Source organism: Nomascus leucogenys, chromosome 13 (genome assembly GCF_006542625.1).
Source record: "Nomascus leucogenys isolate Asia chromosome 13, Asia_NLE_v1, whole genome shotgun sequence".
NCBI lineage: Eukaryota > Metazoa > Chordata > Mammalia > Primates > Hylobatidae > Nomascus > Nomascus leucogenys.
The window spans coordinates 65,634,555-65,656,910 of record NC_044393.1 but is presented as its reverse complement, the minus strand read 5'-3'; the positions used below and the strand labels follow the sequence as shown (position 1 = coordinate 65,656,910).

General features: G+C 39.0%; 1 long non-coding RNA gene across 1 annotated transcript; it reads left to right on the top strand.

Moving 5' to 3' along the window:
- The first annotated feature begins 12,318 nt into the window (after positions 1 to 12,318).
- On the top strand, positions 12,319 to 22,276 carry LOC101177068. Its single transcript, XR_004033096.1, has 3 exons — positions 12,319 to 12,622; positions 14,875 to 14,987; positions 21,946 to 22,276. It is a non-coding gene; the product is annotated as an uncharacterized LOC101177068 (long non-coding RNA).
- The last annotated feature ends 80 nt before the right edge of the window (positions 22,277 to 22,356 follow it).

Sequence of the window (22,356 nt, the reverse complement as noted above, 5' to 3'; positions counted from 1 at the left end):
TTACCCTGTGAAAAGAGCCAGAATCAGGACGTAGATTTTGAGGTTTTACTTGAGATTGGAAGAGTTTACCATGTCCTTGGAAAAATGTATTAGTTATACATGCCTACATGAGTTATTTGTAAGCCTGTGTACCATTCTTAAGTAGCTAATTCCTTCTGTTATTTATCCAGAGAACCTCTCCAAGGTACCAAGAAAGTAGAAACATCCACACTTTGGGTGGTTAACTCAACATTGACATTGATTTTTGAGACACTGACATTAACATTGATTTTTAGGCAAAATAATGGAAGCTACCAGGCCCCTAGTGCCACAGACTCTTCTCACCACCCTGGATTTGAGTACTGCCTGCAAACCAAATATTGTATAGTAGTCCTGGAACATGGCCTATCTATAATCAAGAAAACCAGGTGTTACGAAGGTCTAATTTCAGATACATTGACTAAGACTCCAATTCCTGTCAGTGGATGCAGGAGTTTCAAGAAACTTCATTCTTCTTTTGAGGTCAAACTTAAAAGAAGTTTGAAAATGCAATCAATTTCAGATTTCCAGTCACTTTGTTTCCTAAAAAGTTAGAGTTTGTTTTGATAATCCTTGTGGTACTGATAGAAATACAGGCATAGATTAATTTTTTTCTTTCTTGGTCTTTTTTGGCCAGGAGAAGGTTTTTGAGACAGCTTTTTGGGGTGGGGGTGGAGGTGGCTCTGGTCATAGGGCAGGGTGAAGCCCTGGGTGGTATTTGTGAGCCAGTATCAGCAACACTAGTACTGGCCAGTAGTAAGTGAAATGTTAGCAAATCACAGTCACAGGCTAAATTCAGCCCACTGCCTATTTTTCCCCCAATAAAACAGTTTTATTGGAACACAGCCATGCCCATTCATTCACCTATTATCTCTGGTTGCTTTAGTGCCCAAATGGCAACTTTCACTCATTGTGACAAAGACCATATGACCTGCAAAGCCTAAAAAATATTTGCTATCTGGTCTAGAAAAAGTTTGTTAAACTCTGTAGTAAGCTATTCACAGAATCAGAAGAGAACTGGTTGAAAAATATTCAACATGTCTCTAACAACTTTTGGGAGTCAAGACCTAACTCAAAGAGGCCACCTATTGGCTTGAATGTGGCACCCCTGCAATTTGGAGTCAGTTCCTCAAAGGCTAACAGCAGTAAGACACATGCTGGTCTCCAGTTAGCACTTACAGTTTCAGTTTCAAAAACTCATTGTAAAAATAGGCTTATGTTTTTCGGAACTCAATGGAAATTATGAACTAGTATTTGGTACAATTCAGAATTTTGTGCTAGCAAAAAATTGCTCATTGGAGACCTCCTAGAAAATACTGGAGACCTCCTAGAAAATGTTTCCAGGACTTGTCTTTTTATTCAGCTTACAGGAATGCTTGACCCTTTCTTTCTCTCTTTCTTTCTTTCTTTCTTCTTTCTTTCTTTCTTCCTTTCTTTTTCCTTCCTTACTTCCTTCCTTCCTTCCTTCCTTCTTTCTTCCTTTCTTTCTTTTTTGGAACTCTGTTGTCCCCTTGGGTCTCATTGTTCTCAGATTTTTTTTTTTAAAACTAGTGAGTCAGACCCCTGCTACAATGAAAAAAATGTTCAGTCTCACAGTCCCTTGCTACCATGAGAGATGGCACTGAGGCACAAAGATGTCACTGGATGAACTAAATATAGTCCCAGCAATGCACTGGCTCCCAGGCCCATCCACTCTTTGTAGAGAAGGGCTGCCACATGTCACGAGCCTCCTCCTCTTTCTTTGCCCTGTGCTTTTTACATTGCTCTGAGGAATCTTTCCCCTCAGGGCAGGCCTGATGAAAGAAACATTCCTAAATTCTCTGAAGACATGCTAGACTCAGGAGCTGCATGAACCCTTTTCTGGAGGAAACTCACTGATTGTGGTGACCCAGCAGCATCGGGAGCCTCAAGAAGCTTAGTGTTAGAGCTTGTTTTCTTTCCTGTGTTTAACAAATTCGCTATGCATTTGGGTGGCCGCACTTAGCCCTGTGACACCACAGGGCGGAACTTTTCAATTTTCTTCTTGGTACCAATGAGTTGGGCAATGTAGTTTACAGGTTAAATGATGGGAATGGGTAGTTCTAACGACATAAAAAATATTGATGGGATAAAATCACGTGGGAGAGGGATGAAACAATCCTATATTTAAACCAAAAAAGGATTGTCCAGCTGACTTAAAATCTCCTCACTTGTGTGCGGCTGGTGTGCTTAGTCTTCTCAGTGGTTTCCATGAGAAGGTAGGATCCTGAGTTGATGACCCTTCTCCTTACTGACGCCCTTCTTCCTGGGAATGGAGCTTAGACCCCATCCTGCAGGAAGACAGCTGCCCCAGCAGAGGGAGGATGAAAATTATGGCTTTTCCTCTGACTCACTGTGCGACCATGGAAAATTCCTGATTACAAAACATGGAAGAGGCAAAGCTTTTCCCTTGAGAAACATCTCCTGTGTCTCCTACCCTTCTACTCACCCACAGATCTCAAACTGTCTCCTTGGGCAGTATGGAGAGCTGGGACCTCTACAACTGTGAGAGGGGAGCAAGCTACAGACAGCTGGGGTGACTCACTTGGCTGGGAGCCTAGCCTTGGTCGTGGGTGACTGTGTTGGATAATGTAAGTCCAGCTGCTATGACAGATAAACCTTCAAATATTAGTGGCTCACACAATGGAAATTTCTTATGCATGCAAAAGTCCATTAGTGCTGGAGGGTGGGGTAGGCTGTGGGCTGTGGGGGATGGTACTTTCCTATGTGTAGTCTTTTTTTTTTTTTTTTCAGACAGGGTCTCGCTCTGTCCCCCAGGCTGGAGTATAGTGGCACGATCTTGGCTCACAACAGCCTCTGCTTCCCGGGTTTAAGCGATCCTCGTTCCTCAGCCTACCGAGTAGCTGGAATTATAGGCATGAGCCACCATGCTCGGCCTCTGTATAGTCTTTTGAGGACCCAAGCTGAGAGATGTTGTGTCCTTTCAACATGGGGTTTTCATGGATGCCCTTGGTCTAGATATCCAGCTGACACATAGAGGAAGAATGTAGAATCACACATGAGGTTTTTATGGTCCAGGTCCAGAAATGAAGCACAAAATTTCTGCTCAGATTCTAGTGCCAGATCTTAGGCACATGATCACTGCAAGAAAGGCTGGGATGTGTCGTCTAGCTGTGTGCCCAGGAGGAAAGGTAAAAGATTTTCATGCATAAACTAGCTAGTCTCTGCCTCAGTGGCCAAAGTCCACTTCTCAGCCTGGCTGGTATTAATGTCAAGACCCTGGTAGGTCAAGCACAGGTGCTGGTCTTCCAGGAATCGGGAGTCTTGAAGTCAGATAATGAGTTGTACCTGCTTCTAGGACAGTCTCTTTAGTTTGAAGAGGCCAGTGGCAGAGACATAGAGAATAGGGTTCAGTCTTCTGGGCATTACTTGGAAGAACCAGGCAGTGCTGCAGGAAAGTAAGGTCACAGCCAAATGATTTGGGCCAAAACAGGTTCCGGTCCTGGGAGAAGCCAGAGTGATCTCAGCAACTCCAAGGCAGAAACTCAGTCATGATTCCTTGGCTAATAAAATCAACTGAGAGACAAGCTGTAGGCTGGGCTCTGGATAAGTGCTCAGGGACAAATGATCTGGATGTGATGTGTACAGTCAAATTCTAGGCCATACCACCTGATGGAGGGGAATCTCTGTGCTCTGCCAGACTTGGTGGAACTAACCTGGAGCTAAGCCTCCACTTTCTTCAACTGTTTGGGGTTGAGGAATGCAGAGTCATACACACCTGTTTTCTTTTTCCTTGAATCTGGTAGACATAGTGGTTGAGTCCCTAAGCCAGAAGTCAGAGAAATCTCAGGAACTTTGTGGCCTATTCCACCACAGAACTAAACCTGTCTTCGTAATTCCATCACATTTGCTTGGTGAGGTAACTTGGTAACCCGTGAGCCATGAGGCCCAGGTGAATCTGTAATTCTATGATTGTTAAGGAAGTGTGGCTCTACCAGTCCCCCCGCAGATCCCTGGAATTGCTCTGCATCTATAAGTAACATCTCCCTTAGGTGGGGCATTTCCCCGCACAGGATGTGAAGATGCATTAGATTTGACCATCTCAGCTCAGTGAATCCAAGTAACCATAGATCTTTAGCAGATTTTCTTCCCTGTCATGGTGTCAGGGGCCCAGGGAGCAGGACTGATACAACTCAGTTTCCCTTCCCGGGGCAAGAGTGAGAGGAAGGGTCTAAAGCTGTGGGAACGGCAGTCAGCTGTCCCCTTCCCTTCAGCTTCAGGAAATATGAGGCCAGAAGAGGGAAAGTTCAGAAACTGTGCAGGCGCTCATGGCCCTGCAGAATTTCAGGCTCACTGCTAAATCTGGGAAGGACAAGAAGCAGGCAAAGTTGGATTATGTGGCTAATAGCTTAGAGCCAGGGAAACTAGCATGAGGGGCTTCAAGTCTGCTAAAATTAGAATTTTCCTTTTAGATCTGTGCAGACTTTGTTCTTATTACAAAACGGTGGACATTTTGGAACAACCAAGAAAATTTTATCTGCTCTTCACTTGCTACCAAAACTAGCAGTAAAACAATACCAACATTACTCATGCTGCTTTTCACCCTCAGATACATCTGGGTCTTTAGTCCAGGAAAGAATCCCCTCCAAGGTGAGTGTGAGTGTGAGTGGACAAGGATGTAGAGGATGCCCCAGGCTTTTGGAGGAGTCTCTGTAGGATCAGGCCACCTGAACAGATGCCCTGAGTGCTCTGTTTATTACCTTTGTTCTTTTCAGTATCTGCATGGTGGGGCCCATGGTCTTTTTCCTCTCTGCAGAACAGTGAAAATTTCTCTGCCTTGCTCTGCCCAGGAGCAGGTAGGCCAGAAGTGCCAGAGAATTAACACTCACCATCTTCACCCCCTGTCCTGGCGCAGCCTTCAACCAACTTGCCACTTGGAAATAAATACTTGTTCTCTTGCCCCTTGGGTGGGATAATTCTGCAGCAGGTGCTGTTTCCCCAAGTTTTCCCACCAACATAACCTGACCGTGGTAGCAGATTTAATAGTTACCTTATAGCTCCCTTCCCTTCCCTGTATTGCTTTCCTGGTTCCCAGCTGATGATACTCCCTATTCTTCTCAAATTAACTACTTGTGTGCCAATGAGACACCATCTCACACCAGTTAGAATGGCCATCATTAAAAAGTCAGGAAACAACAGGTGCTGGAGAGGATGTGGAGAAATAGGAACACTTTTACACTGTTGGTGGGACTGTAAACTAGTTCAACCATTGTGGAAGTCAGTGTGGTGATTCCTCAGGGATCTAGAACTAGAAATACCATTTGACCCAGCCATCCCATTACTGGGTATATACCCAAAGGACTATAAATCATGCTGCTATAAACACACATGCACACGTATGTTTATTGTGGCACTATTCACAATAGCAAAGACTTGGAACCAACCCAAGTGTCCAACAACGATAGACTGGATTAAGAAAATGTGGCACATATACACCATGGAATACTATGCAGCCATAAAAAATGATAAGTTCATGTCCTTTGTAGGGACATGGATGAAACTGGAAAACATCATTCTCAGTAAACTATCGCAAGGACAAAAAACCAAACACCGCGTGTTCTCACTCATAGGTGGGAATTGAACAGTGAGAACTCATGGACACAGGAAGGGGAACATCACACTCCGGGGACTGTTGTGGGTTGGGGGGAGGGGGGAGGGATAGCATTAGGAGATATACCTAATGCTAAATGACGAGTTAATGGGTGCAGCAAACCAACATGGCACATGGATACATATGTAACAAACCTGCACATTGTGCACATGTACCCTAAAACCTAAAGTATAATAATAATAAAAAAAAACTACTTGTGTGCAAATCCTTGCCTTACGGTCTGCTTCTGTGACAAGGCTAACTAGGATGTCACTTTTCCAGAAAATAGCCTGGGCTGCATGAAGGAGTCATTCTGATACTTTAAACATAAGGTTTCCCCAGGCAGATGTTTTGGGATCATGATAACATTTACTCTCAACCTTCCTCCCAAGCTAATCTTGATAGACACATGGATATTTTCAGAAAACCAAATACCTCGTGTTCTCACTTATATGTAGGAGCTAAATGATGAGAACACATGGACACATAAAGGGGAACAACACACACTGGGGCCTTTCGGAGGGTAGGGGGTGGGAGGAGGAAGAGGATCAGGAAAAATATACTAATGGGTACTAGTCTTAATACCTGGGTGATGAAATAACCTATAAAACAAACCTCCATGACACAAGTTTACCAATGTAACAAACCTGCAATTGTAACTGTGAACTTAAAATAAAAGTTAAAAAAAATGTTGCATTAAAACTTTCTTTTACTTTATTTGAGACCCAAAGAAAATTTATCTCCAAATAAATTGTGGTAGTGGTTTATACATTTTTAAAATATTACGTTTTACTAAGAAATATGCTTTACATTGCAACTCAGTGTACATACTCTCATAAACATGAGACGTCTTACTAAACTCATCTGATCACCCTTGCTCTCTGTGATTTATATGTTTATTTCGCCTCTCCTCTCTTTTCTTTTCCATTCTATTCAGTTATATTTTTGTTAATAAATGAAAGCCAATTTCACAATTCTAGAATAGGTGCTATGATCAAAATGTTTATGTCCCCCTCAGATTCATATGTTGAACTCCTAACCCCCAAGGTGATGATATTAGGAGGTGGGGACTTTGTGAGAAGATTAGTCATGAGAGTAGAGCTCTCCCAAATGGGATTAGTGTCCTTATAAAAATGGCCTGAGAAAACTCTCTCGTACCCCTTTCTACCACATAAGGACACAGCAGAAAGACCACCTTCTATGAAGAGGCCCATCGCCAGACACTGAATCTGCTGGTTCCTTGATCTTGGACTTTCCAGCCTCCAGAGCTGTGAGAAATGAAGGTCTGCTGTTTATAAGCCAACCAGCTTGTGATATTTTTGTTATAGTAGTTCAAACAGACTAAGACACTAGGTCAGCACTCACAGTTTGAGCAGCACTAGATGAAGGAGATACATATTTCACAACAGGTCAGCAAAACAGGATTCTTAAGGAAAGAATGTTCAAAGAGGAGATTTGCAAAACTATTATTTGTTGTCCTTCACAGCTATCACTGCATAGGGCCAATAGCTATGCAGTGACCTTTGTTGTTAGAAACACAATTTATTACCATCCTCTGCTTCTAGAAGAAACAAAAAAATCAATACATTGCAGGTGCTAGGATGTTTAGGCCCTATGTGTGGATTTCTCCAAGTGTCCCCATTCCAGGTAGTAGAAACGCTGTGGGGTCAAATGGAGCAATGAGATAACTAGAAGATGGGAGGATCTTGAAGGTTTGAAACAGCACTCCTGGGTTTGCACTTGCTGTTAAGAATGGCTCATGTACGTTTTGGCAGGCTGGGGAGACCAGGAGCAGGCTATGCATAAGCAGTGTGTGCACTACAATTTCACACATGTGTAGTTATCTGTAGCTGGCTCTGTGGGTTCACCAGAGGCTTATTTGTTTGGCAGACTTAGAGGAAAGACAATGAAGGAATACACTGGACTCTGAGGTTAAGCCCTATATCTGACAAAAGGCAAGAGTTCAAACCTCTCAGCCATTTAGAGGGAGAACTCTTCTGAAGAGAAAACAGTGCTACTATGTTTTCAAGTAAATTATTTCTTTTTTTTTTTGAGACGGAGTCTCGCTCTGTCGCCCAGGCTGGAGTGCAGTGGCTCAATCTCGGCTCACTGCAAGCTCCGCCTTCCAGGTTCACGCCATTCTCCTGCCTCAGCCTCTCCGAGTAGCTGGGACTACAGGCGCCCGCCACCACGCCCGGCTAATTTTTTTGTATTTTTAGTAGAGACGGGGTTTCACCGTGGCCTGGATCTCCTGACCTCGTAATCTGCCCGCCTCGGCCTCCCAAAGTGCTGGGATTACAAGCATGAGCCACCGTGCCCAGCCTCAAGTAAGTTATTTCATATATTCTAACACTAATAGAGAAATGTGTGTTTGTGTTTTAGAGGACACCTTAGTGGTGCATAGTTAACTTTTGAAATAGTTGGCTAGAGAATTCATACTTAGGGATCCTCAGCTAGCATTTGAACGACCCTAATCAGCTGTCCTATTATAGCTTTATCTCCAATGAACACAAAAAAGCCTGTTAGTTAGCATAGGGGATGCTAAAATACGTTTTCATGGGTGAAATGAGTGGTGATTAAGATATGTGAATACGCTGGAAATATTATGTAAGCAATTCATTCCTTCTGTAAACAACAGGGAGTAAGAATCTGGAGAGAGCTCCACAGCTTACCTTCTTCACAGGGCTGTTCTTGGACCAGGGCTTTATTCAATAGGTCAGCAGAGAATCCTGCAGCTCAACTTCTGATCAGAAGTTTAGCTGAACCTTTCACCAGAATACTGATACATCTGCCTTGAGTGGCCGTTTTGCGCGTGCTGTTGCCTGGGATTTCATTGCGCTTATTGCGTCAGGTTAGCTAATTGATTTGAGTATTTGAACATGTGGCGTCGTTGGTCAAATGTGTTTTCAATATAACTCATCACCCAGTAATGAGATTGTCGGGGAGGCGGATTATCGTTCTCACCTGTTCCTAGCTGCTGGTGGTGATCAGTATCTGCTAGAGTAAACTAAAACTCGCAAACAGCCAAATTTGCTTAAGTCAGGTCCGTTCACTTGATCTGAGATTATTGCTTGAGGGTTAGTTAAGGAGAAACACTGGTTTTTGAACGCAGCTCTGTGAGTGTAACTGGACTTGTCTCCTACTCAGCCCTCACAGTTCTATGGGGGTTGGGGCTGTGACAAAGGGTGAGTCACAAAGTCACACAGACCTCCCTATGGTCTGTGTAAAAAATGTGGCGTGGAAGGCAGCCCTGCACAGTTATTAAGTGGGCAAGATGATTTTTCTTTCAAACACAGGATGTGAGTAATATTACATTTCTTTCCTTTCTCTAAATAAATTTAATGTGCTCCAAGCCTCCCATCGGCCTCACTGGTGCAAAGGTCAAGCTTTGTCTGGATGGCTCTCCACTCGGTGCCATGTGAATGCCCTGTTATTTGGTCCCCAAAGATCATAGCTGACATGCTCAGTGTTCAAAGCTGTACTATTCTTTAAGGATGGAGGCTCTGCTGGAGCTGCCATTGTGGTGCACTAGGGTCATTGCCAAGTCTAGGAGCCCAGTGCTCATGGTCCAGCCTCTTTAGGAACACTAGGTGGCTGTTTCTTGCTGAGATCTTATCATATCTTAGAGTGCTGCAAGGGATCAGAGCACAGGCTCCTAGTGCTGTGGAGCCCCCCTACTTTTGGTATCTTATCAGTCTTGGATGTTCTCCAAATTACTTTGTGGTCTTGCTTTTTCCATTCCTTCTATTTCTGAAAGAATCCCATGTAATCACTCTGCAGGAAGTGATTTAGAAACACGATGTGAACTCTTCTCCTTGGAGTGGTGGCTGGAAAAATAACATGCCAACAGTCCCTACAATGTAACCTACTTATGCTGACAGCCACATTCAGTGAGATAGGTGAGAGGAATCATTGTAGAATTGTCACCTGAAACTGCCCAGTAAGCGAGATGTGACCTTCTGAGATATGAAGTGGCAGAGAGAAAAAATGGAAATCTTCTTAGAGTAGAAGAAAATAATTTGCCTTTTGGGCACGTGTATGTCTTTAACTGTGCAAAGAAACATATATTCAATTATTTGTTAATAACACAAGCACCGTTACTATGATAATAGTTATTTAAAATAATTTGAAGTAACATATTTTAATAATAACCTGTATTTGCTTAGCATTAGATGTTTTCATGCCAGTTATCTCATTTGCTTTTGACAACATCCTGGTAAGGAGGCATGGCACATAGGATTTCCCAATTTTGCCACTAAGTCAAGCACTTTGCATGTTAATTGAACCTCAAAGCCAATCAGTTAGTAGACAGCTGAGTGTAACTAGTACCCAAGTCCATTGATTTTCCACTTGACTACTCTGCCCTAAGCAGTAAGATGTGGAGTGAAAATATGGCTTATGGATGACTTAATCTTAAGTGGTTACTTTGAAGTACATCTTTCAAATTAGCCATAAAAGACTTTCCTCGCAATATCCAATGAATGACCGAATTGCTTTTCCTGTAGACTGCCTATTTAAACTCAACTTGGCCAAGTACATATTGCATGCTTGCAGCACTCTGCAGCTGAGAGCAGTTTGGCGGGAAGTAGGTTTGTGGAGGGATTAGGTATGTGTAGTCATTCATTCGTTTATTCATTCATAAACATTCAAATAGCAACTACTGAAAGCCAAACATCAGCCTAGATTCCAGTGCTACCCTTTTTTTTTTTTTTTTTTTTTTTTTGAGATGGGGTCTCACTCTGTTTCCCACACTGGAGTGCTGTGGTGCGATCGTGGCTCACTGTAGCCTCAACCTCCCAGACTCGGGTGATCCTCCACAGGCCTGTGCCATCACACCTGGATAATTTACTTGTATTTTTTTTTGTAGAAACTGGGTCTTTCTACATTGCCCAGGCTGGTCTTGAAATCTGGGGCTCAAGTGATCCTCCCATCTTGGTCTCTCAAAATGTTGGGATTATGGGTGTGAGCCACCACACTTGGCCTCCAGTGCCGCTCTGTCTGACATAGTAGCCATGAGCTACAAGGGGTGATTTTAATTGAAATTAAATCAGAAATGCATTTTTTCACCTCACTAGCCATATTTCAAGCACTCAATTGCCGCAAGTGGCCAGTGGCTCTTATTGAATAGTGTATACATAGGTTCTTAAAGGAAGAACATTTCTTTAAGAACTTTCCTTTTCCTAGAACAGAAATAAAGCATTTCCCTTATTGCAGAAAGTTCTGTTGGATAGCAGAGCTGCAGAGTTACAAAGATACAGAAGGACTAGACTTGGTCCCTCCATTTTGAGAACTTACAATTATTGCATGCCTATGGCAGAACTTAGAATACATCACAGAAATTCTATAACAGGGTATCAGTTTTAGTTTAGCAGATTTTTATTATGCCAGTCACTATGCTAAGCCCTATGGATACAATGAAAGCTAAAAATTGGTCTCTGAACCCCAGTAGTTTACAGTTCAATAGAGATAAGAAAAAAGTGCCTCAAGGCCTTAGGGACCAGAGTAATTCTGCCTGGGAAAGTTACAAGAGGAAAACACAGTTATACGTATTTCTTCTGTCTTCTCTACGAATGTACATGCCTTGTTTTTTTTTTTTTTCAAACAATACAGAAAATACTTTAATAACTGTATCATGTAATAAGTAATTATTATAATTTTGCATTGACATTCTCAAAGCACTGGGCTCCCTTTGCTGTATTTTATAAATGAACCTGAACCATAGGGTGAGAACTGTGGCAACTTCTGAATTCAGTTGGCAACATTAATCATAGGGCAGGCAATTTGACCTCATGCCAGTGATGTTTCTCAGTGCAGCCTCACCCCCTACCATGGGTAAAGTGAAGGAGACATTTAAGTCTCCTAATGGTCCCACAGTTATAAGTGTGCCCAGCAGTGATCTTTTATTGAAATTTCTGGCAGCAGCTGTTTTGTATTGCTTCTACCTTTAGCATATTTCATTTAAATTGCAAAGATAATAAAATAGTTATGCCCTTTACAGTAAGATAACTCATTTAATTTGTGAGTAGTGGCTGTATATTAACTGTGTTTTCTGAAACTTGTATGAAAGGGACATCTATTTATTGACTGAATTATGGGAGTGGGGTTCTCTATTGCTATCTGGGGCTGGGGCCAAGGATTTAACCCTCAGGTTCCTTCCTTGCTGGCATTAATATTACTGTATAGGCAGGAAGTTGCCCAGGAGTGAAAGCACAATGCTGCTGAGACAAAAGTCTATTTTAAGCTGGTTTATTTCCTCACTTGAGTGACCTTGGATATGTCTGCCTTCTCGCTGTGCCTCTGTCTTTGTCTCTACAATTGATTCAGATGCAGTATTTATTGTACTTGCAATATGGTTTGAAATTTTTGCAGTCTTAATTGTTAACAGGAGACCAGGCAGTCTAAGCTCTCAATTCGAATTTATTTCTTGTTCCACCAGTGGCTCATTAAGTGACCCTAATGGAGGGACCAGTATTCCTGGCACTTTATTCTTCCCATCTGTAAAATGGGGTTATGAGCATGCCTCCCTTCCTATCTCAGGGGAATACAAGAGCATACATATGTGGGAGAATTTGAGGGATTGGAATTTTATGAATATTTAGATTGTAAACAGACATGTTTGCTGGTCTGCCGTCACAATCCTGTCTCAGATTAACTTCCTCTTCCTTTCACAGCCCCTTGACTGGGCAAACTTCAAACAAGGTGACTGAGCTCCCTTAGCTGCCACTGATTGGACCAGGATGGACAGCAAATGTAGGAGGAGTTAATCTGGATCTAGCCTGAGCCAGTCAGATGTCCCCTTTGAATCCATGCCTATAGAAATACAAAAAATGGAAGCCAGAGGATGATGGATCCTTGAAGCAATAGGTCAGGTAGATCTTGAAAATTTTTGACTCAATCCATATTGATGAACACAAGAATAATTCTGGTCTACAAAGAGAGGCAAGGGAAAGACTTGGGGTGTATTAAGAAAAACAGGTAAGTGACCCTGGGCCACTAGAAAGAGTGACACAGGGTGATGGAATGAGTGGCTGCCTGAAACTTTCTAATGCATACAAGGTCTGGCTCTGTTTTAGGCATTCTTCACATTTTCATTTACACCACACTCTAATGAGGTAGGAAACGTTATACCTGCTGGTTTAGAGAATGCAGTCCAGCTATGGGACTTATCCAAGGTCACACAGCTGTTTTTAACTTGGCTGAGGATTTGATTATAGATTTCTACTTCTAAGTTTAAAGTTTTTTCTGCTACACAATGGCCTATTATTTAAGGTTGAAGCTTGAAAGAGAAATAAGAAGATCTAAAGAAACTCTTCTAGTCCAATGAAGATACCGAAGGCTGATATTTTACTTGAATGTGACTGAGTAATATTTGATATCATCCCTGATATTTGTCCCAATGCCAGTAACCTCACTATTAAATTCATCTCTTCCTCTGGAATTTGAATGACACTACCACTTTTTTTCCTACTCATCCCACGCAAGTAATTTTTCATTTCTGTTGGACCAAGAGTGGGAGAGTTTACAAGGCTATCATATATTTTAATTGGTATTTACTCATGGTTCTGATAGATATTTTCTGTGTTTGGTCATCTGCTCATCTGCTCTGTGAAGCCTGCATCTTCAAAAGTTATTATAAGAACACATTTTAGTGATAATTACAAAAGCAAGTACCAACATTTCATTTAAGATCTAAGTTGGTATAAAGTATATGTTTATTTCACCAAGTCAATCAAAGGTTTTCAAATTTTCTTTGTGATAGAACTACTTAGTCAAACAAAATGTTATGCTGAAAATTAATATGAAAAGAAATTAAAACAGAACTTGTGTGTTTGAGGGAAAGTGGTAGACACCATTTCACTGACCCCTTTCCCTAGTCCACCTCTGTCATCTTAGGGGAGCTGGTGGATACCTCGGGATTCTATAAGACACAGTTTTAAAGCCACATATTAAACTGTACAATTGATTGTCAATTTTTATTTTACAAAAAGTTATTTTCTGAACAGAAAAAGAGCAAAATATTAATTTCATCTTGGAGTTGCCTTTGTAGGGGCTTCACTGAGCTTCCATGAAGACAAAGACCTTTGTCTTGCTTATCTTTTTAATCCATGCGATACCAAATAGTTGCTCCATAAATGCCTGTTGAAGGAATAACATGAACAACTATTAACAGAAACTTAGACTAGAGAATACATTATTTGCATGGCTTTTAATCATTCACTCTTCTTTTTTCCTATTGATGACGCACAATGCTATCATAATACTGTCAAATGGTGTAATGCTGTCATAATACTGTCAAATGGTGTCACACTTATGCACTTTCTCCCAAGCATGTAGTGAGTTTCTCTATAAAGAATAGCTTTGAAACTAATAGTCATGGGTATTAAACTCATTGGGTGACCTGGAGTTGGTTATTTAACCATTCTAAGCTTCTATTTCTTGATCTCTAAAACAGAGCAATAGTATCTACTTGACCTAGATAATAACACATAGCATATAGGGCTGTTGTCAGTAATATTTGCAAAATGCTTAGCACATTGCCTTGTGTGTGGTATATGCTCAATAAGTAAAGACTATTATTATTTAGCAGGCATTATGAAAGGCAGCGAGGCAAACAACACAATCACTGTAAAAATGCAAAGTCACTCTGAAGCCAATTTATATTAATCAAAGTGCATATTGTGCTATGTACTTTACTGAGTGCTTACTTGTGTCATACAGTCAACAGAACTTTCTGTCTTAGAGTTGGCAGGTAATTAAATCTCACCTTTTCCAAGAGGTTGTGCAATATGATGGGGGATTTAAGAAACATCCTCTCAAAAGGATGTTGACTGGTGCCTGGGATAGTTATTATCTCATTAATGGATGGCATTATATTAATACAACTGAAGGAGAGGAGTAGGTTTCTTTCTTGGCCATTTGTAGAGTGGCTCAAACTGGCAGCTGTTGCTTTTTTAAAAAAATGACTGCCTTTTTCCCATTGCAAATACCCCATCCTTTATGCCAGTTTTCACATGCTTTTCAGTTGTGTTGTTAAAGTACTAGGCAAGTGTATAGTTTTATCTTTTTGACACGCAAATTACTCAACTTTCTATGGAATCAAATCTCTCATTCTAGTTGATTTTATTCACTTTCTCCCTGTCTAACTCTTCCCACTGCTCTCTCATCACAATAAAAAAATCCCTACTTCCTTACTTGCACCTTTCTTTTTTTCTTTTTTTCTTTTCTAGCTCTGTGGAAGTTTAAGTGACTCATTGCAGAGAAGAATTGATGAAGTCAGCAGCTGCTGGAAAAACTTCTTTTTCCTTAATAGCTGTATCAACATGTGGTTGCTATTATTCAAGTAAGACAAATATGTATATCAAACATCCATGGTAGTCCTTGCTAAAATTTTCGTTAGAGACACTCATGTTTTGACATTAAAAAAAGTTCAAATGTGTACCTTAGAGGATGTTTTGATGGAGAACAAAATCATGGAGAAATAAAGTCTAAAAAGAAAAACAAATGGCAAGCATGTTGTTAATAATGCTGTAATTTATTTCAGAGTGGGTTAGGTGATTTTCTTCATGGCATTACTAGTGGCACTGCAGAAATTTGGCACCTCATGCCTTCATAGTCTCCAGTATGGTCTGACTGTTCATCCAACAAATATTAATTGCTGTCATGGTAAAATCTCTGCCTCATGGAGTTTAAATCCTAAAAGTGGTGAAAAACTAAACATTGTGAACAGCTAATTACTCAATATGATATGTACTGTGAAGGAAATAGGCAAGAGGCTAAGATAGAGATTAAGACAAAAGGACTTGCTTCACTTAGGGAAGACATGGGAGACCTCTCTGAGGGTTGACATTGAGGCTGAGACCTAAAGAATGAGAAGGAGGTAGCAAAGTAGAGAGAATGGTGTAAGATCATCTTGGTCAGAAGGAGCAGCTGTGCAAAGTCCTCTGACTTTGAGAGGGGCCATAGCACGTTCTTGGGACTGAAAGAACATCAGTGTGTCTGGAGCACAGATCATGAGGAGGTTGTGGTATGCAATTAGATTGGAGAGATAGGCAGGAGCTGAGTCACGTAACTTTGTAGGCCTTGGTAAATAGATGTGATTTTATGAATGCATTTTACTGAATGCAGTGAGAAGATACTAGAGGATTTTAAGTTCTGTGTGTGTGCATGTGTGTCTACCTCTGTGAAAATGTGTGTTGCTGTAGAGCAAAGTGGCCAAATGAGTTGAATGGGGTTAAGGGTGGAAACAGGTAGACTGCCTAAAGTAGACCAGGATTTAAATTATGGCTGCTCATACTGAGGTTGTGGCAGTGGAATCGAGGCAGGGGTGCAAAAGCAAGATATATTTTGAAGAAGGAACTGACAGAATCTGGTAATGAATTGGCTATAGGTCTTGAGGAAAAGAAAGGTCTATGGGGACTCCTAGGTTTTAAGCTTGGGTAGCTATGTGGATGATTGAACAATTAAACATGATGTAGAATACTTGGCAGGGTGAAGAAGCATGAGTAGTACAGTTTGGAATAGCGTATGATAGAGATATCTATGAGACACCCACAGGAGATGAGAGAATCTGGAGAGAACATGCACAGAGAGACAAGAAGAGGGCTTAGGGTGGAGACTTGGGCTATTTCTTCATTTATGGGTTGGGTAGAGGACATCTGAGGAGTAAACGATCTCAAAAGCAGAATAACAAACTGGATGACAAACACCCCTGGGAGCAGATATATTAGAACAAAAGGACCAATAATTTATATCTTCTTAAATAAACATCCTAACTGAGAAAAAGAAATATATTAGCAACATGAAACAAGACAACAAATTCCCCCCACAAAAAAAGCCGTGTAAAATATCAGGATAAAAATGTAGATTTGAAGGAACCTAATAGGTGGGAAAAATAGTGACATAGATACAGCTAAAAAATGATGGAGTTGAAGGACCAGATGGAAGAATGCTTCTAGAAAGATAGAAAATGTAAAAGTTCATAGCCAGAGATAATAGAAGTACCAGGTTTTAGATACTTAGAGTCCCTGAAGGAAAAATTATAAAAATTAAAAGAGGAAAATATTTAAAGAAATGTGGAGAATATTTTCAAAAGAAAGAACAGCTACAGACTGAAATAGTCTTTAGAGAAACATTTCATGGGAAATATATGTTAAAAATATTAAATAAATATATATTAAAAAAATTCACACACAGTTCCATTATATTGAGATTTAAGAATATCATAGGCAAAGAGAAAATGATAAATGACACATGACTTGAGGGTTTTCAATAAACGCAGAATTCCAGAGGCAATGGAGTAATTTTTAAAAAAATACTTAAGAAATTTGAAGGTAGAATTTCACAATTAATAAATTTGTCATTCAAACATGTGAAGGCAATAAAAATATTCTCAGGCATACAAGGCTTTACCATAAAAAGGACTCCCACTGAAAAGATGTTTTAACATAAGTGCTCAAAAAAAGAAAGAAAGAGAAGAAAAAATATCAAGAAAAAAATAACTATATCCAAAATACCACAGAATTAACACTCTGTATGGTGTCAATATGATTGGCAACCCTGGTGGGGGGATGGCCAAAAGTAATGAACATATAGTAAAAATCTTGTCTAGTTAGAGCGTGTATATACACAAACATATATATATATATATATATATATATATATATATAATATACTGTATATATATCAATTACTTTAAATAAGAAAGTATTAAAAATAAACAAAAAATAGAATACTTGCAATAAAATGTAGGAAAATAGAAGAAAAGAAAAATGTATCAACAATCACAATGGATATAAATAGACCCAATCTTCCAGTTAAAGAGTACACTATTAGATTGGTTAAAAAACAAAATCCAACTCTGTGCTGTTTATAAAAGACTCACATAAAGCATAAGAACATGGGAACCTTATAGGCACACAGTCTAAGAGATACCATTCACATGACAGTCTCTCTAAATGGCATCACCTAGAGCTGGGTAGTGTACTGCTGATATTGCTAGTGCATGACAGCCCCTCAGAGTAAAAGATTGGACCTAAACACATCAGGAAAATGTTTATCTTTTATTTTATTTTATTTTTTTGAGATGGAATCTTGTGATATTGGCTCACTGCAACCTCTGCCTCCTGAGTTCAAGTGATTCTCTTGCCTCAGCATTGCCAGTAGCTGGGATTACAGGTGCCCACCACCACGTCCGGCTAATTTTTTTAGTTTTACTGGAGACAGGGTTTCACCATGTTGGCCAGGCTGGTCTCGAACTCCTGACCTCAGATGATCCACCTGCCTCGACCTCCCAAAGTGCTGGGATTACAGGCGTGAGCCACCGTGCCCAGCCACGAAAATGCTTAAGTAAGCAGGTATGACTATGTAAGTTTTTAGCAAAATAAACTTTATGACAAAACAATAATTAAAGATAGGAAGACTCACTACCTAACCATAAAAGGTATGTAGAACCAACTCATCAGTAAGATAAAATATTTCTAAACAGGTATGCACTGAATAGAGTAGCTTGAAATGTATATAAAGCAAACAATTATAAATCCATTAGGAGGGACTGATAGTCTAGTCTTCTCATTTAAGAAATGGACTAGACAAAAAAGTCATCAAAATATTGAAAATCTGAACAACAAAACATAAGGCTGATATAATAGACATATATTTAATTCTGCATCTAAAAATTAGAGGATGCATATTCTTCTCAAGCATACATTAAATATTTATAAAAATTTATCATGGACTTGACCATAAAATGTCATAATACATTTCAAGAACAAGTATGTTTAGATCATATTTTTTCCCAAAATAGAGCTAGAAATTAAAACAAAAACAAATTTAAGAAATTTTATATATTTGGCAATTAAAAAACATAACATTTGTCAAAAGTCATTGAACTGTAGTTAGGATATATGTATTTCACTTTAATGTTAATTATGCCTCAATATTAAGTCAATTGCATTTCTAAAGGTAGTCAACAATTAGTAAATATGTTCTAAAATAGTCACTAGGCATAATAATTATCATACTTGGAATAGATAAATCATAAAACATGAAAAAACTCTACATAGAACATTATGAAACTTTACTGAAAATGCTTATAAAGAAATAAATGAAACTTTACTTCCATGTTCAGAGCTAGGAAGCCTTGGTATCATACACATGCCAATTTTCCAACTTGATCTAAAGATTCAATTCAATTCCAATTGATATTCCAAGTGAGTTTTTATTAGAAATGGATGAGACAATTTTAAGTTTTTCTGGAAAATTAAATGGCAAAAAAACAAACAAACAAACCCCAAGGCCCTTAGAAAGTAAGGAGTAAAGAAAACAGGAAATTAGAACTTGTCTTACAAGATTTGGAGACTCACTTTAAAATGTTATATGAGTACAGGAAAAGCAAATTGACCAGTGGGCTGGAATAGAGAGTTCAGAAATCAATCCAAGTATGAATGGAACTTCAATAAATAACAGAGGTGGCATTATAGTTGAAAGGAGAAAGGAGGACATTTTCAATTAATGAAACTAGCATAAATGGTTGTCTCGTTCAGAAAAAAATGAAATTAGATTCCTACATCATGCAACACAAACAAATCAACTCCATGTAACTGGATTAAGGACTTAAATGTTAAAAGCAAATCTTTGATGTGATTGAACATATTGCAAAATATTTTTATGTTAGAAAAACCTAAGATATTTAAACTCTTAGACCACAATAATGCTAGTTAAAATACAATAAATATCTTACTGATCTTGGCAGGAAAATATCTCTTTGACATTATAAAAAGTACTAAAAATAAAAAATGGATAAATTTGAACACTAAAGTCAAAATACTTGTGTTCACTAACAGGCATTTTAATAATGAAAGTGAAAATAAGGATACAAATTGAGAAAAATATTTGAAGCACATGTAAAAATAAAATGATAAACATTAAGAATCTGTGAGAATTCCTATGACTCAATGAAGAAAAATCCATGTTTTAAAAACCCTTGGTGAATGACATGTCATTTCACAGAAGAAGCCCACATGACCAAAAACCAGTGAAGAGACGCTTAACGTCATTGGTAATCAGAAAAGTATACATCAAGACTAAAATAAGATACTATTTCACACCCACTTGATTAACAAAATTGAAGAAGTTTGACAGTTCCAAATGCTGGTGGCAGTGTAAATTGCTATTATTACTTTGAAAAGCCATTGATCATATCTAGAAAAGCCGGGGGTGTATCATTTTTTAGTACTGAACAATTCAGTCCTAATGGTAATCCCTAGAGGAATTTATGCCCACAAACCCTCCCAGTGGACGTATAGAAGTATGATTATAGCAGCACCATTGGCATACCATGTCCCCCTCAAGAGGCAGCCGGATAAAAATGGATATGTTCCCACAACAGACAAATATATAGCACTGAAAATGAATGACTTAGAGCTATATTCAACAATATGAATGAATCTTAATATTAAGTGAAAAAAAATCAAATGCCAGAACGGTCCATTCTGCATGGTACTCCTTAGAAATATTTTAAAAAGAACTAAAACTAAGTAGGTTTTTTTTCCCCCTGGGAGATTGTATTTAAAATATTTCTAATAGGCAAAAAGATAATAAATACAAAATTTAGGAGAATGGTTACCTCATATGGATGCACGGGTACAGGTGGATGGGAAAGAGAAGGAACAAATGTGTAGTTGTGAGTTGTAGTTCTTTGATTTGGTGATGAATTCATAGGTGTTAATTAATGATCATTAAATAATAAAATAAATAGAATCAAATAGAAGAGAGCCCCACATGGACCAATGATGACATTGACTATTGAGCATGCCTATGCTTACATCTGGGTACCAGAAATAAAAATTGCTTAAAAAACCTGTTCAGCTGGGCGCCGTTGCATGTGCCTGTAGCTCCAGCTTCTCAGGAGGCTGAGGTGAGTGGATTGCTTGAACCTCTGTGTTCAAGACCAGATGGGGCAACTTATCAAGACTCAGGAAAAAAGAAAAAAAGACAAAAACCCCAAAACCTGTTTGGCTTAAAAGTATAATTATAGGTAGGGTAATTTAATAGTGTTTAGACAATGTACATAAATAATTCCTTTTTAAATTTTGGCTGTAAAAGAAAGGAGAAAAAACACTGATGGTTGGAGGAGATTATAAGGTTAAGTGAGGGAATGTGTTTTTTTTTTAAATGATAAATTTATACGCGATGTTTGGAGGCTAATGAGAGCAATTCTGAACACAGGGAGAGATAGATAGTAAAAGAGTTAAACGAGATGACAAACGGAGCAAAGATCTTGTGAAAATAAGAAAAGATGAGATTCAGAGCACATGTGATGGGAATGGCTTTTGCTCAGGGTAGGGAATCATCCATTATAATGGAAGGGAAAAATAAGATGAGAGCAAGTATCAGTAGGATTGGTGTGCATTGGGGAAGTGGAGAGAGTTTGCATTGATGGTGAGTTGGGTAATGCACAACATCTTGAGACATTCATTATTACTTAAAGCAACTGGCAGATCTGAGAATGAATATGAAAGTCAAATAAATGAATGGAGAGTCCTAAAGAAAAAAATAGTTTTGAATCTTAATGGTAAAATGGTTCTATCGGTTACTTGAAAGAACCTAATCTGATTCCATGGAGATTATTTAATATTTGTCAAATAATATAAATATTAGAGTTTATTTCAAAAAGTGTGTTTCTTTCCATCATTAAAATCTCTGTCTTGGAGTCTGTACATCAATTTATCACTTAGTCATTTTATGGTCTTGAAAGTCACTAAACTATAATGTGACTGAATATACCCTATTATGAAACATTTTTTATGTCGTAAAAACTTACATGTAAATGCTTAAATAAAAGATTTTGTTAAATTTGTGAGAGCACTTTTAATTTTATATTTTAGACTCAAAATGTTTTAATTTGCATTTTAATTGGCTTCCATATTTTTGACCATTACTTGTTCTCAGTAGAGACACAACTTGCTTTCTGTTTTGCGGGATTCCCGCTAACTATATGATTTGCTGCCATGGTTTAGCTCCTAGATTCCGGAGCCAGACTCCATGGGTTCATAATCCTGACTTAGTTACTAGCTGTGTAACTCTGAGCGAGTTACTTGACTCTTCTGTGCCTCGATTTCTTACTCTGTAAAATTGGAATGATAATGATAATACATACCACATAGGGTTATTGCAAATATTACATAAACTAATACATTTATAAAGGATACAATTGACATGCGAAGTTGAATACAAGTTTTAACTATTAGTTAACTTCTGCTAATGTTTACTCCAATCCTACTCACATTACTTGCTTTCAGAGTGGATGAAATAATTCTGCAAGCCAGTGGGAACAGGAAGCTTCATGAAGAGGAGAAAGGCTTAGGGCTCGGAAACCACACAGAGCAGGATAGATGAGTGTAAGGAGCAGAGCTTTGAGGACAGACACCCCTGGATTAGACAATAGCCCCAATACTTATTAGTGATGGTGAATGGGTGACTTTCTAAAACTCTTTAAACCTTATTTGTAAAATGGGGACATCAATATCTATTTTGAAATCTTGTATAAATTTGCAATAATGTCTGTAAAGTATCTGACAGGAGCTCAGAAATGACACAATTCTTTAAATCCACTCACACCCAAATTTTAAACAAAAGGTAGCAGTATATCCTACACACGATTTTTAAGTTTTACTATTTAAGTTAGTAACATGCTATGAACATATTTCCAT